This window comes from Erithacus rubecula (assembly GCF_903797595.1).
Source record: "Erithacus rubecula genome assembly, chromosome: 14".
Classification (NCBI taxonomy): Eukaryota; Metazoa; Chordata; class Aves; order Passeriformes; family Muscicapidae; genus Erithacus; species Erithacus rubecula.
In genome coordinates, this window is record NC_136666.1 from 3,980,784 (window position 1) to 3,995,339 (window position 14,556).

Consider the following 14,556-nt stretch of genomic DNA (forward strand, 5'->3'; position numbering starts at 1 on the left):
CTCGCAGTCCTGGAGATGGAAATGTCACTCAAGGAGTTTTGAGATTAGGGATTGTACTTCATCACTTCCTGCATGTTAAAATATCTCTTGGTTAATATGAGTTTTAAGCAGGACTAGTGAGATCCTGGGGCAGCACATGCAACAGAGGTTGTGGAGCAAAAATGTGTGAGGAGGAGTCTTGGCTGTGGCTCCCAAACCAGAGCTTAGTATGTCCCTGTGGAAGCTCCTCTGCCTTCCAGGTGTGTCTGCCCAGCAGGAGCCCAGCTCTGAGCAGGAGTGGGACTGAGCCTTCCTTGCATGATGGATATTTAGTTGCACAGGTGTCTTTGAGATGAATGTTTTCACATGTTTAAGAACATATATGAAATAATGGGGATCTGAGTGCTGAGATACCGAAGTTGTTGTGTGTTGGTGCAGGCAGTTTCCTGTCTTTTGAGGTGGTTTGGTTTGGTTGTGTTTGTTCCTGGTGAAAGCATGTTCTTTCACCCCATTTTAGTGCAGCTTCCAGTGATGCCTTGTGAGTGTGGGATGTGCAAAGCTGTTGGGTTTCACCCCCACCTCCTTTTGTTCTCAATGATCTCTATTCAGAACACAGTAAAATTAATATCTACCCAGAACTGCTTACATTTTACAAACTCAATGGAAAAATGAGCTCAAAGCACCAAGCAAAGCTTTGAAAATAGCTAAGTTCATTATATTAGAATGGAAAATGCATTCCCTACTTACTAGTGGCATTTGGAAATAGGCTATGGAAAACCTTTCTGAGTGGGATAAGGTAGTAATGCTTTAACCCTGGAGCACCTGCACCTGAGCCTGGGTAGGAAATTGTGGAGAATTCTCATACTCCCACGTTCCAGCCCATATTCCCTGCCAGGAGAAGTGGGTTGTGCTCCTGCTGGGTGTGTCTGTGTGTCCAGCTGTCCTGCTGCTGCCGTGACACCCAGCCTGTGCCCAGGCAATAGCAGAGCCTGAGTGAGCAAAACATGGGCCAGGTGAGGACCCTGCCTGTTTCCCTGAGTGCAAGAACCCTGCAGAGACTTTCCACCTGCCCCTTTGGAAGGGGCAGAGAGCTCTTCCTGCAGTTTTTCCTTGGCTGTTCTGCACAGTAGAAGTTCAGGTGTTTAATTTGAGAACATGAAGTGCCTGCTGTTTGCGTTAACAAAATTGCATGTCTCACTCCAGTGGGTTTATTGGGCTCCCTCCCTCCCCCCTCCCATGCTCCATGGCTTTTAATCATGTAAAGTGGAGACATTAGTTTTGCTGCGTTTTATTACAAAACCTTTGTTGCAATAAAGATGCTGCTAAATAAATTGAATTAAATGTTGGGTTTTTTTCCACCCTGTTTTCAACTGTCTCTCTCCTTGATTTAGGAGAGCTCGTGTGTAATTAAATCTGTGCCCGCGTTGCTCTGTGGGAAGCAGCAGTGATGTGTGTTTGATGCACGTCGGGTGTTCCACAAAAGCATCTGCCATGTTTCCTGTCCCTTGTGGTTTGGGAGATGGATACCATCAGGAAGATGAGGCATGTCCTTGGCACAGCCATGTTCCCTCTCCTGAGTGTTTCCATGTGAATGCTGTTCGCAGCCCTCGGCAGCCACTAGCCGGAGCTGTTGCACCGGGCACTGCAGCACACAGCCTCGCTGAGCTGGGACAAGGGCCACGGGGGAGGAGGTGGCCCTGTGCCCGGCAGAGGAATTCACACATTCCTGTGTCAGTGGAATGGGCAGTGCAAGAGAAGAGATGTCCCTTCATGCAGTCACCTTATGCTCAGCCTCCTGTTTGTCTCTCTGAGCAGAATGGGCTTTGCAGGCACCTCCATGTAGTGCTATCCCAGAATGTCTGGGGAATGGCTCAAGGCAGATACAATTCATGTTTTTACTCATTCCTGATTTTTCACCCACAGAGAATCACCCTCTGTTGAGGAGGAGGGGGAAACACTGCTGTGTACCTATGCATGGTTCTGTATGCCCCATTCTTATACAAGGTTCCTGGTTTGCAATCCTTAGTGTGCATCCATGGAGGTTTCTGAGACCTGAGAGAAAGGAGTGAAGATTTAGCAAAGTCCTTTTTCAGGCTAAAGTTGTGGTATATTTTAGTGTTTGGGGTAGCAGTGCTGGTCTGGGGCAGGATAACAGTAAAATCTTTCCTAGAAGAACTTATGGCCTGAGCACAATTAACCTTCCCATCATCTTACAGGATTAATAACAAACTGCAAATGGCACCTGGAATTAAAGGGCTGTGTTTTCCTCCCCAGCATCAAGTCTTTTCTCAAGATAATCATTTTCCAGACTGCTCCTGCCAAACAGACCTATGGAGAACCAGTGCTGGTTCAGTCGAGCTCCTTGGCACAGGCACACAACAGCACTGGGCTGGCCCTACAGGTCTGCACATTTCCCAGAGAATTTCCCAAATCAGGATTTCCTCTCACAAAAGCAAAGAGCAACAGACTGCTCCAAGATGAAAACCAGCAGCAAGGAAATGATGACCCAAAAGCAGCAAGGTAGGGACTTGTGGGAGGAAGGGAGTGCATCCCCTCCCTCAGTTCTTGGAGCCGTGCTGTTTGCTTCCTGCTGGAAGAAAAGCCCTTTTGCTTTTCCAACAATGATAGTTTGAACAATTTGCCTTCACCATTGCCCTCCCTCTTTTCCTTTCTATTCTACTTGCAATTTCGTTAGAAATAGATGAGTAAATACCGTGTACGTTTGTGTGGGAGCTGCTGTGGCTTGTGGTTTTATGATTTTCCCCCCAGCTGTGATTCATTGCTTTTTACATTTTTTAATCTATTCCCCCACACCCCCTCCTGCTCTCCCTGTCTCCTTGCAGCCCAGCAGCTGTCGTTATCAGTGAAATGACTTGACATTATTTTGCTGTACTTTGTTTCTATTCATTGATTTGTTGAATGAAAACTATTTATCTGGCACTGACACGCGAGATTGGAGCCTTTCAAGAAGAGGCAACTCTGCAGTATAATTTTGCTCCAAAATGAGCAGAGCAAGAGCTGTGTGTTAAACCAGCCCAGCTGAAATCCCTGGCCCTGTGATGGAGCAGAAGCAGGGACTGAACAGCCTAAAGAGGTGGTGGATAGGAAAAGCAACTTTCCTTATCCTGCCTGCCCCCTGGGAAGCCCTGCTGGGCTCTGGCCAGAGGGATTTCTCTAGAGCTGGGGATGCAGGGAGGTGCAGGAGGGTAGGCAGGTGCTGGGCAGCCATGTGCAGTGTCTGACTGGGGCTCCCAACATCAGGAGGATGTGGAGTGAGTCCAGAGGAGGCCATGGAGATGCCAAGAGACACTGTGGCTGCCCCATCCTTGGAAGAGTTCAAGGCCAGGTTGGACAGGCTTGCAGCAAGCTGGGCTAGTGGAAGGGGGTGGAATGAGATGATTTTCATCTCTACAGTTCCTTCCAAATGAAATGGTCTCTGATTCTGTGATTCCATGATTTTGTCTGGGTATAAATGAGTTGTTCCCCTCGGCATGATGAGCACCACAGTGCTGGAGCAAAATCCAGACTTGTTGCTTTGCCGCCTGTCTTCTCCATCCACTGTGAGTTCATCCCCATTTCAATATTGGGCATCCAGGGAAAAACACCTTCTGGATCCCTCCCGTGACCCAATAAGCCTGGAGAGAGGGTTGCACATCTCTGTAAACAGGTGCCAGTGACTACTGTGATTTTAGTTTAAGAAAAACCTGGGTACTGTCACTTCAAATGCCAGAAGTTGGTTGCCTGCCAGCGCTGCTCAGAAAAATCCCACCTCCCTGCTTCCATCAATACCATCCCACAGTTTGAAGGGCAGGTTTTGCCTAGGGAATACGCTCTTGTTTGAGGGATTCAGGATCCCTTTTTCCCACAGAGCCCTGACTCCTTTCTTCCCGGCACAATCAGCCCTCTTGCCGCTTTTCTTGCCTTTTCTTCCACCGCTTTCCCACATTCTGTTCACACCTTCATGAATATTCAGAGGCCATTGGCCATATGAAGCTATTGAGAGCTCTTGTTAACACTCCTCCTAATGACATGCACCTTCAATAGAAAACAAAAACACAGATAAGAGCTTGTTAGCGCAGACCCTTGTTCCCCACCTAACAAGGTTTCCATTGACTCGGACACTTGTGGTGACACATTGCTTGCTCTCACTGTTGCCTCTTTTGATTTACGACTGGCTTTTACCGAAGGGGTTTTTACTTCTATTTTTTCCCTTCCTTTTTTTATCCCTTTTTAGAGGTTGGTGGGTTTTTATTTTGGGGTTTTTTTGTGGGTTTTTTTTTTTTTTTTGGTGCGGTTTTAAGCTAATTAAGAAGGAGGTCAGGCTCCCCGAACAATGCGGAGCGGCGGTAGAATGCGCGCCGGGAGCGGCGTGCGCGCAGCGCCGAGCGGCGGGCGAGGGCCGGGCTGCGGCGCCTTGCACTGGGAAAGTTGTGCCGCGAGTGGCACAGGAAGAGCCCGGCTTGGGTCAAGAGGTGATTAAAGCTCGGCGAGAAGCTCTGAAAAGGGGCTGAGACCACCCGCCGCGGTTCCCAAGGGCTCCTCGGGTCCCAGCCTGGCTGGACATCCGTGGTGGCCAAAACACCATCCCCAAAGCCAGGCAATGGGATAGCTGTTCCAAAACACGACCAGGGGTCTGGGAGATGCTCCAAGCGGTTCTGCTCCCAATTTATGGCCGAGGTACACGGAGAGCAGAGCCCCACAGCCACATCCCCAGTGGCACCGTTTGCCGAGGGGCTTTTCCCTGGACTGGAATCCCCGCCGGCTTTGGCGACTCTTTTTTTTTCCCTCCCTCCCGCCGTCACGGAGATCTGCCAGGCTTTCATTAGCTGGGCCCACCCATTCGATACCATGAGATGCCTGGTTTGTTGTTGTTGGGGTTTTTGGCCACACCTCATTATTCCTCCTATTATTAGGCTCTCGCGGCGTTTGTCATCTTGTCAAGGCCCTGGAGTTTCTATGGATACTGGTCCCCTAAGTGGCCATGCTATCAATTAAGACAGCTCCATGACTGAACTCTTCCAGGGGACTTTGTGAAGATCCACGGATAATTTCCCTGATTTCCCTGCAGTTCTCTGTTCCTTCTGTAGCTGCCTTTTCCATAATGACTGCTTGGTCAGAGCTCAGCATATTCAGGTTTTTCAAGCATCAAAAGGCAGGATTATCTGCTTGGCTAATAGAATTAGCTAGAGGGCGATGGGGTTAATAACAAACCACCAGATTTTATATATATGTATTTATGACAGACTGTAATAAATAAGCAATAATGAGATAACCATCATAGTGATGTAAGTAAAAGCATCAGCAACAAAACCTGCCATGGAATAAAAAGATACATGCTTTATTATGCTTTTTTTGACTCCCTGGGAAGAGGAAAAAGCCTGGTTTTTTTCCTCTTCATGCTCAGCTTAAGGACAGACAACTGTGCAAAGCTGAGAGGATGTTGAGTATTTCTTCTGAAAATAAGACTGCTGAAAGTTTCCAAACAGAGCAATGTAAATTTTGTTTCCTTATGAAAAGCAGCATAAGCAATCAAAATAAAAAGCATAGCATTTAGAGTGGGAACATTAGACAGAAGAAGATCATGCTGGGTTGATCAGGACTTTACTGGGAACAGGCTGAGCACAAGGAGCAGCTTTGCTGAGCACCTGGCAGTTTCTCACTTTCCTCTCACTGTTCTTTGACCTCCCAGTATGTTCCCTTGGATAAATTTGCTTCCCCTACTGATTTTCTTTCAGGTGTTCTGTCTCCATGCCTGTACCAGCTCATTTTTGTTCTCCCTGTGCAGGTGAGCAGGGACATGGGGCACGTTGATGGAGCTCCCCCACTCTCAGTCAGCCACTTCATTTTTCTGCATCTGTAACCATAAAATGTAGGTATTTAATGATTTCTCAGAACTATCAGGAGATTTTAATCCTTTCAGCCGGAGAGGCTGAGCACTGTTTGCATTTATTCTCTGGTGAGAATTAGTATCTGGGGGCAGAAGGCAGCAGGGAAAAAGGCTTTGATTTGGATTTGAGTTTTGGCTGGTGATTATGATTCTTTATATGCTCTAAACCAGTTTATCTCTCCCTAGGTGGATGTGTGCTGCCAGCAGTGCAATAATATCCATCGAGGGCTGCTCAGAGGTACAAGGAATAAACTCATCTGTTATTAGCTAATACAGGAAAGTGATTCGATATGGGTCTCAGAAGCTGGAGTAGATAAATAGGATGATAAATGTTGGCATTAGCAGACGTGACTGACTCCTCTGTCTCTGTGATTTGGTAGTGCCCAGTAATTAAATAGTTGGAGTTTAATGTATTTTAAACTAGAGCTGCAGCCTGTAAATCACGGAGATTATGCTCTTCCCTGCTGTGCACTCTCTGGGTCGGGAGGAATTCCCATTCCTGTGCCGCAGCTGTCCAGGGCTCGGGCTGGCTATTGCATCAGTCGGGACAGGAAAGGCAGCAGCAGCCCTGCTGCTGCCCTTGGGCAGTAAACAGTTCCCAGAGCCTTTGCAGCCCAGCAGGGCGTGTTCTCCAGCCCTGGGAGGATCCCAGCCCATGTCCTCTCCAACTAGGGTTGTTTCCTCTGCTCTGGCTGGAGAACCTTCATACCCATGTACACATGCAAACACACCCCAGGCCACTGCAGACCCTAAATTCCAGGGGGCAAAGCATCCTAGGGAGGTCATTTCCTCCCAAAACCTTTGCTTTGTCACTGTGGGAGCATCAGCCCCTTGGGTTGGTTTTGCTTTTCAGGATTATTGTTTTCAATTATCCCAATTTCATCATCGTATTTCGCACCAAGGTTTAGTTTTCTCTTCAGACAGACTATGATCTTGTACTAAGTTGAAGTGGTTGTTTTTTTCTATATACAGATTGCCCAAGAAAGAAACTCAACCCTTTCCAATGCAGCTTAAAACTGTACTGAACTAAAAGTTACTTTTTCTGTATATACACAACTATTTTTGTTTCTCATCCTTTATTGGCCAGACCTGACTCTCCTGCTGGAGGTTAGTTGTATTACTCAGAGTTTCCCCATTAGCAAAGGACAAATTTAAACATTTCCATGCAGTTCAGCCATTTTATAGCTTTTAGCACAATTTCTGGATTAGTTCAGGCTTTTACTCAGAAATTTCTCTGATAACTGGTCCCACATTCAGACATGGCTTTACCAGAGCCCTGCTATAATGACCCTGAAATGCTGTCTGAAACCACAACTGGGATAGAACCTGTCCCTGCTCTTCCTGCATATAATTATTTTTAATGAAATCTATTTGTACCTCAAATTATTTCCTCTTCCAAGCATTTTGTAATTAAACAATTAATTTTGCTGGATCATTGCAAGTCACAGTCTCTGAGGTCTTCCTGCTGCTCTGCATGGAGTGGTGGTGAGTAACTTTCCTCTGGGGGAAGGATAAAAATGAGTTCTGCTTTAGGTAAAATAGATGTTTCTTTACTCTTTTGATGAGCAGAAGCTGATGATTGTCAACCCACAGCTTGAAGCAACAACTAATATTGCTTTCAGCAAGATGAGCAGCAGTTCAACGATGGATGAGCAGGAATTATTGGAGACGAGCTGTGTTTTGGAAAGCATAAGGTATAACCTTCCCCACTGGGCTTTGCAGGGAACTGGATCATCTGTAAATCATCCAGTGGCTTGTTTTTTCCATACACTGTTACTGTTTTCCTTCCAGATCACTTTTAGCCTGCCTGTTCCAAGTACCTTGTGATGCACGACCCACACAAACCCATGGGACTTTACCCTCTGAAGGGTGGTGTGGGAGCTGCCATCAGAAGCTGAAGGACATGGGGACCTTCAGGCTCTCCTGGCTCCATGGTGGGCTGTGGTGGGGTTAAGGATCAACCCCCTTTTCCAGGTCCCACTGCAACCCATTCCTTTCCACGCTGTTGTGCCTCTCTGTGCCCCATCCTTTGAACAGAAGCTGTTATTTAGTTGCACAAGGGGCTGTGGGGATGGGATACAATGTAGGTTGCCCGTTGACCAACAGGATAAACTTTTACAAGCTCTTGCTAAGATTCAGAATGAAGAAATATGTGAGTTTGTAGCTATTGGATTAGAAAGGCTGTTTGGGTATGAGCATGGAGCCATAAAAAAAGATATTGGTAAGTGTTGATATAGAGTTGACAGAGCTGCCCAACAGCAGCTGGAAGATTTTCCCATGATGAAACATATCTGGAAGAATGAATTCCCAGCCTTGAGTGACCTACAGTTTTAAGTGTTGAGGAAGAATGAAAATGCCCAAATCCTCTCATCCTTGCAGCTGGAAGTTAAATTTCCTCCTGTCTGGTTCTCTACTAAGCAGAGTCCCTACCCCTGCAGCTAATGGCACCTTTGTTTGCTAAAGATATTTTAGCATAAATAGAAGTGACTCACAAGAGAGTAGTGTGTGGAAAGCAGTAGAAGCCACCTGGTCTGATACAAAAGGGATTGGGATTTTTTTAGCCAAGTGAAGTGGTAAATGGAAAATGCAGCTGGATGTAGACAAATGCAAAGTGATCATTATGGGCAGCAAATGGAGAGTGGAAAACAGCAGGAGCACATCAAAGGTGGATCAGCCAGAGAGGAGGCAAGAGGTACTGCAAAAATCCTTCATCCTGATCCAGATAACCCTGGATGGAATGGGACAAAGTGCCCCCAGACCCTGCTGTACATCAGCAAAGGAGCCAGGGGGGCTGGAGAGGTTTCCCATGTTGACAGCCAGCCCATGGCTCAGCAGCAGGGACAGCAAATGTGGCTGTGTCTGAGGAACTGCTCCACACAGCACCTTTGCTCTGGCACCTCTTTTAAAATAGAAATGATGGGTCATTACTGCAAATTTGCTGAGTTAATTCATTGGGTTTGTGTGTGTGGAGTGGCAAAGAGGGAAGCAAAGGGGTTCACATTTGCCTGCAGCCATCTTTTATGGTCCAAGCAGCCAATTTTCTGTGTAACTATAATAAATCACAGCGACAGACACACAGGATGGTGCTGTCTTTATATAATTATTCCATAAATTGCCCCATTTTCTCCCCCAGAATGGCCTCCCAGTCCCTTCTCTTTGCTGGAGCATGTTGTTATCCTGAAGACAATATGACAAATCCATTTGAAGAACTTATCTCGTAAGCAAAGAATAAAGAGAGGGAGCCTGATCCTGTTTCCATTGCATGGCTGTTTGCTCCAAGGGCATTTGCAAAGCAAGGGAAACAACCTTAGAGCTCAGGAAATCGAGCATGAACTCCAGGACTTAAGGGAACAGCCAGTCCACACAGATCCCAGCTAACAAGAGAGCGGATGGGCAAGGGCACAGCTGAGCAGGGCTCTGGTCCTCCTTCACTCTTCCTTCCACTGGGCTGTGGCTTGGAGGTCATCCTGCATTCCCTGGAATTAACTCCATGATGAATTTTGAATTTTGAATGATGAATTTTGTCACCACAGTGACAAAAGGAAGCTTTGGCATCTCTAAGTTGTCTCTGTGCAAGTGGCATTTTAGTCACTGCTGCAGACAGTGCAAGGTCAGCCAGCAGAGTCACCCATGAGGAGCAGTGCCCTCTAAACCATGCCGGGCACTTCCTGCTCAGATTTGCTTCTGAGAAGCTTTTAATTGTCTTCTTATTCCTTCTGCATCCTCATTCCCTGGCTAACTGCAGTTTCAGGCTGCTTAGCTGGAAGGCACAGACTAGGGCAGGTTCTGCCTGCAAGAAGTCAGATAAACTATTCTCCTGTGGGCACTCACAGGTTTAAAACCCCCACAATTTGTGCACAGCGGGACTTTGGGGATCTCTTGGCTTGGCTGGTGTTTTGATAACTGAGCTTGTGTTGTTTCTCTTTCCTCCTGCCCTGTAGAAGATACTTTTTAAAAATACAGCAAGTGGGAAGGAAAAAAAAAAAAGACTTTTTTCCAACAAGGATATAAAACTTCCATCAAATCAGCTGTGTCACTAGAGACTCAAAGCTAATGAGTTGATCTTACAGATGTATAATAAACTCATTTATTAGGTTTTTATTTTAGTAGTTGGTGGTATTAATTAGATTGATATGGCCCATAAATCACTTGATTTGGCTGAGCCCTCAGATACTTGCAATTTAAATTAATACAAGTGCAGCTTAATTAATCTGATTAAATCCTGGGACAAGCAAGACTGTGTTTGCAGTATCCAGGAGTACATCGCAAGGAAAAGGAGTATTTTAAGGCAAAGCAGCTTCTTCACTGCAGGGTCAGTTTTGTTCAGCTGAATCAGGGGACAAGAATGGAACTACAAAAGATGCAACCCAAGAAACAGATACTCTGGCTTTGTCCTGAGACCTGGAGGCTGGGCAGAGTTCATCACAGCTTCTGGACCAGGCAAGGGCCTGGCCTTCACAAATTCATGGCAACTGCTCTGGTTTTGGGGCATCCTGATCTTTTTTCATCATTTGGCAGCAATGAATGAATTCTCAGAAGGTTAGTTTAAGACATTGGTGAGAACAAGCCACAGGCTGATCTCTGTTGTGGTCACAGTCTTGATTTTTTACTCCCTTCAACACTACTGAAAAGAAATAAATTTTTTTTCCAGGAGAGAATAATCCATTAATTGGTTTTTCCTTGCTCGAATTTCCAGATGTGAGCTGCTGTGTTCCCCAGGCCAGGAGCAGACCCAAACTAGGAACAGGCAGAGGTGGAGATGACCTGACATGTCCCACCTGAGACTTACCTGCTCTGCATTCCCTTGCCATCCTGAGTATTCCTGCTCAGGGATGTTTCTGGTAGTGGATGATGATTCTATTGTGACTTGCCTGTAGAGAGGATGGAATGAACCCACCTTTGCAGGGTGCACCCATCTGCTCCCCAGCATTAACGGTTCCTAAACCTTTCCCAGGTGGATAACACCAGACACTCAAACCATGTTTCCATTTATATTTTTTTCAGAATGCTCCATGCTTACAGCTTTTCAGATTGATGTTCCAAGTCTGTAGAACCTAGGTATTTGCTGTGTAGCCTTTTCCCTACACTCCTGCTAATTTGCCTTAGTCTAAGTGAGCTCCCCTATGGACACCTGTGGTCCACCCTAGCCTGGGTTCCTTTGTCGTCCATAAGCTGTCCATGTGGGATGGAGGTACAAGCTTGGTATTTACAACAGGTCCCCAGAATCTGGATGAAAACCCTTTCCAAGGCTCCCATGATATGTTTAGCAGCAAAGCACCAGCCCAGGGCTCGTGCAGCCGCAGGTTGTTTCTGTTAGAGTGTGGATGCCATAAAATATGTTTTCTTTAAAAGCAGGAGATAATGCTGTTACAGCAGTTAGATTAATCTAATATTCTCCTTCATCTTCAAAAGAGAATTGCCTAAATAGCCAGAGAGAGGCACATTTTATGAGTCCTTCTTAAGGGCTATCAATCAAACCTTCCAAGAAAGGCACTGATGCCCTTTTGCTCACAAGAGGGAAATTGGATTCCCCACGGCTTTGCTTTCAGTCTGCTGTAGCCTTGCCGTGTAATCGCTGCATCGCAAAGGGTCTGGCCATCATTTTCTTCTACTGGTCTGAAGAAAAAACCCACATGGAGAAAACCTGTAAGAAGAGAGGGAAAGCAGCCCAATTAAAGGCAATGATCTCTTAGCTCTCTGCCCTCTCTCCCGCCTGGATGAGGCAGATGTAAAACAATAGCTTTATTTGTGCAAGTTTTAATTGGGTAGTTCAAAGGAAGCAGCAGAGGCTCTTTTGATCCCTTGGTGTGTTTGAATGCCACGTTGCAATGGTGCCTGCTGGCCACGGCAGTGACCTCTTGTGTTAATTAGTGTTTATCTGAAATCGAATTATCTCACAATTGGGAGAACGCAGAGTGAAATGCAGGGGATAAGCAGAGATTTGTGCCGTTCTCAGTTAGAGGTAAAAGCAGGTCTGCTGAAGTTGATGTTACAATAACTCAGAGAACATTACATTTTTGCTTTGTTTTTCTAACACTCTTGGTCAGATGGTCCCATTTCTCTTCCTAATACCCTGTGCTGCCTTCATCTTTGCTGAGTCTGCTGGTCTGCGCCGCTCATTGGAACTTAAACCATAAACCAACACCGAACAATGATGCATTATTTATAGGAGACCGAAGGCTGCGAGGTTCACAATAGTGCAAAGCTTCTCTTTCTTGTGGTCAGTAATCCATAAATAAATACATCATCTATTTAGGTTTGCAGAACTGTCTGATGGATGGAATAGCCTGCATTATACAACGAGGGCACCAAGGACCTTGTGAAAGCCACCACCTGCTTTTGGGGTAGATTTGCCATTTCTGAGTAAATTCTTGATGGAGACAGGGGCCGTGAGAGCTGCCCAGTCTGGTGCTCATCAGGGGAACTCTGCAAGGTAAAAGGAAATATAGTTTAGAAATACCTAAAAGCATCAAGTTCTCTGTGTGGAATATTAACAAGGATAGAATTTTATAGCTAAAAGTATCTCACTGGACAGGTATACAGTCCCAATTTCTGAGCAGAGAATAGCCAACGTTGTGGAAATCAAACATCTGTCCAAACATCTGTGAACATCTGCAGGCCTTCAGCATTTTGGACTGGCTGAAATCCCATCCTCAGATCAGATCCAGATCTCAAAGTTTTTCAAGTGCAGGAATGGTTTTATTTCAACCTTGCTTTTCACTCCCAAGCTGGTTTCAAGTGTCACCAGGCTGGACTTTCCTGCTTGCTCCCAAAGTGAGCTCATCAGTGGGGGGTAAGGCACCCTGAAAATTCCATGGTGGCACTTACTCTGTGTCCTTGGGTGTACAGCACTATATTTTCTGGGATTAGCCACAAGAGGGTGGCATGAGGATGTGCACCAGGCAGCCTCCCTGCATCCTGCATGCTGCATGGCATTTTACAGCCAGCTCTGTAGCTCCAATAAAACTTCACAACTGATCCTTATTTTTGGCACATGAGCACATTTCCCACTACAAATGAGCCTGCCGGGTGTTTCTGATGGCAGCCCTGACTGAGAGTATTCCTTGATGTTACACGTGTTCCTTATGCCTGAACCCAGCCTCAGTTAGTGAGTACTGTAGCAGCGTATAAAATTTAGACTATTTAGGATCAAAACTTTTATTGGTCCTTGGTAACTGCTGTAAGGAGAAGTCTGCAGGTGTTGTTTATGAGTTTATATTATTTTTCCTAGTCCTGTATGTTTACAAGACAGTGATGTTCCACACAACTGCTTTATGGCTCATTGGGATGGTTCCAGCAGGTTTTTATTTGGTTGTAGCTGACACTGAATGAGCTGGTTAACAAATACACACAAAAAAGTCTGTGACAGGAAGGGAGAAGAACTGAAATGAAATGGATTAATTTAATCTAAAATCTCAGCTTAGATTGTCTTGGTATGTCTTTTTCTGAACTGGACTGTCAGCAATCCAACCAAAGCCACTTGTCTCAAATGATCACAGAAACCCAGAATGGTTTGGGTTGGAAAGGATCTTAAAGATCATCTCATTCCAACCCCTGCCATGGGCATGAACACCTTCCCCTAGACAAGGTTGCTCAAATCTCCATGCACCCACCCTAGTCTTGGGCACTTCCAGGGATGGGGCAGCCACAGCTTCTCTGGATAACCTATGTCAGGGCCTCACCAACCTCACAGGGAAGATTTTTTTCCAAATATCTAATATAAACCTACTCCCTTTTAGTATGAAGCTATTCTTGCATGTCCTGTCATTCCATGCTTTTATTAAAAGTCCCTCTCCTTCTTTCTTGTCCGCTCCCTTCAGAATCAGTCAATGTGTCTCTGTGTAAGGCAAATTCACTTTTGATTTAGCAAAGCCTCACCTGGGTGATAAGTCCCAGGAAGAGCAAGAAACAGGGCACCAGGATGTCCAGCAGCAATACAAATCAAAGAGACATAAAAACCCACTCCAAGTTTGATGTGCAAAGCTTTGTAAATGCTAGAGGTTTTGTACCTTATTTTAACATGATATTTTTCCATGTGCTGGCAGAGGGGTGATGTTGGTACTTAGAATCCACCCTACTCTCATTCCTGATCCATAGCTTGGCACTTCATACCTCCTCCATCCTGGATGAGTGCAGGTTATTTCAGGGTGTGAGTCCCTCCTCACCCATGACTCTGGCAGGAGGACCAGAGCCCTTGCATGCAGAAATCCCTTTTGCCATGAACACATTTTAAATACAAGCTTCCGAATCTCATTATGTGCTGCCTTTTCCATTCGTTTTCCTCCTAACAATGCACCTGCCAATATCTGCCCCTGAGCTCCATTTTAAGCAGCATTTTCCATAGTTAATGTCACACTCTTGCTCCCAATCTATCTTTGGCAACTGCTGACTGCCTGCAGCAGGACCAGAGGAAGAAGGAAAGCCCTCTCTGGGTATAACAATAACACAACACCCATTCCTGGAAGAATGATGAGATAGGCTGTGTAATAAATATTTATAAGAGCAAGCGTAATGAAATGGATGTGTAGGATGCTGAGTCTCCCTTAGGGTTTGGTCATCACATGTTTTTTTCCTCTTTTCTTTCTTCCCTGTGATACAGAATTGTCCTGATGTCCCTGGGTTGTTGAGCAAATTGCTCATTGTGTTGCTCACTTACACCATGCATGTTATTATGTGCAACCAGCTGCTCC